The sequence below is a fragment of the Chrysemys picta genome, chromosome 16, assembly GCF_011386835.1.
Source record: "Chrysemys picta bellii isolate R12L10 chromosome 16, ASM1138683v2, whole genome shotgun sequence".
In the NCBI taxonomy this organism is placed as follows: domain Eukaryota; kingdom Metazoa; phylum Chordata; order Testudines; family Emydidae; genus Chrysemys; species Chrysemys picta.
This window is the reverse complement of record NC_088806.1, coordinates 9,870,642-9,872,372: the sequence shown is the minus strand read 5'-3', so window position 1 is coordinate 9,872,372 and position 1,731 is coordinate 9,870,642. Positions and strand designations below refer to the sequence as shown.

Here is a 1,731-nt window from a genome sequence, read left to right as displayed (position 1 = left end):
TAACTTGAAAGGCTGATTATGTGATAACTTTCAGTGTTACAATATAATTCCAGTTTTCTTCTGGTTCTCTCCCTGCCCCCTCCTACTATCTAGGAAATGGTGGCCAATACTGAAATTAAAACCTCACTCCAAAGGAATTAGAGTGGGGGAATATGTGAAAGAAACAGCATTTATGGGACTAGAGACCCAGTATAGACTGTAATTATTTTATTACTATTTAAAATGGAATTTATTTTGATAAATTTTAAAATAAAGCTTCCATGAAGAAGAAAATTACTCGAGATAAGATGTGTCAACTTTTACCCAGATAGAGGGTAACAGCCACAGAGTTCCCCAGGTCTCTTGTTTGCAAAGCAAAGATGTCACATCAGGCAGGAGATGTCAAAATCTAAAATGGTGATTGATGTGTGATGGTAGCTTTTCTGGGGTTTTTTTTTTTTTTTTGGGTTTGGTTTTTTAATTTAATTTAATTTTTGTTTTGTTTTCGCAACCAGTTATTTTTATAGGTGCTGACTCCCCTTTTCCTTTTGAGCACAACTGTTTAACCCTCCGGCCTGGCTCTGGAAACCTCCTCAGAACTGGCCTTGTGTTTCTTTCATGTTTGATTCTTTGGGGTTCACACATCCACACTACATGCGGATCACAACAACAGATACTTTGAGAAACCTGCTGGGTTAAGCGGGCCTTTTCCAAACTGACATTGGCCCAAAGTCTGCCTCAATTCAGCTGGATTGGGACACGTCTGTATCAAAGGAGTGGTTCACATCTAATTTGCCCAGAGACCTCAGGGGAGTTGTGGTAAGATAGGATAAGTAGGGATCAACAACAATGAAGTTAAAGGTAAGGGTGAAAAACCCTCATCTTGCAGGCCAATAAGCCTGTTTTGTTCATTCCCTCTTATGCATCTGGCACTGGTCATTCTCAGGCAGCACGCTAGGCTAGATGGACCATTGGTCTGACCCAGTGTGACCAGTTTTGCATTCTTATGTAAGCCATCTAGGGCCTTGTCTACACTGGCAAGTTTCTGCTCAGGAAAGCAGCTTTCTGCACTGTAACTCCCGAGGTGTACACACTGCCAAGCCACTTACTGCGCAGAAACTGTGCAGTTGCAGCGCTGTAAAAAAACCACCCCAACGAGAGGTGTACAGCTTTCTGCACCGGGGCTACAGTGCCGCAGTGCCAGTGTAGACATCCTGGTCGATTACGGCGCTGTGATTGGGCTCTGGGAGGTGTCCCACAATCCCTGTTCTCGCCTCTCTGGTCTTTGGTTTGAACTCTACTGCACTGCCCTCAGGTGACCAACCGTGAATCCCACCCCTTAAATTCATTGGGAATTTTGAAAGTCCCACTTCTACAGAGACTGATTATGGTTACAGACCCATCCTGAAATTAGAGCAGGATATTTTAAAGCTTCATCTCATAGTAAAGTAACACAATTCAAACATGTCATCACAGAGGAGAATGCACTCCTTCATTTCATATTTATTGCTATTGATCTCACTGACAAACTTCCTTTTCTCGGTGTTGCTCCCAGCACTTTAGGGAGTTTTTCCTCTTCTCCCTACCAGCTGTGGTAATGGGACCCAGATGGCCAGCTTTGCTCTTTCACTTACATCCTTCATTTCTTCGGATAAAGCTGGTGTCTGCCCCCAGTTTAATTCATATCTGAGACCTCAGGCACCTGCAGATAGTTACAAAGGCTAAATTCCCATTGCCATCAGTGGGAGGTTA

General features: G+C 43.3%; 1 protein-coding gene across 5 annotated transcripts in view; it reads left to right on the top strand.

The window, feature by feature from the left end:
• The window catches only part of LOC103305723 (zinc finger protein 501-like), a 262,606-nt gene that overhangs the window by 163,047 nt on the left and 97,828 nt on the right, over positions 1-1,731 (top strand). The window lies entirely within an intron of this gene.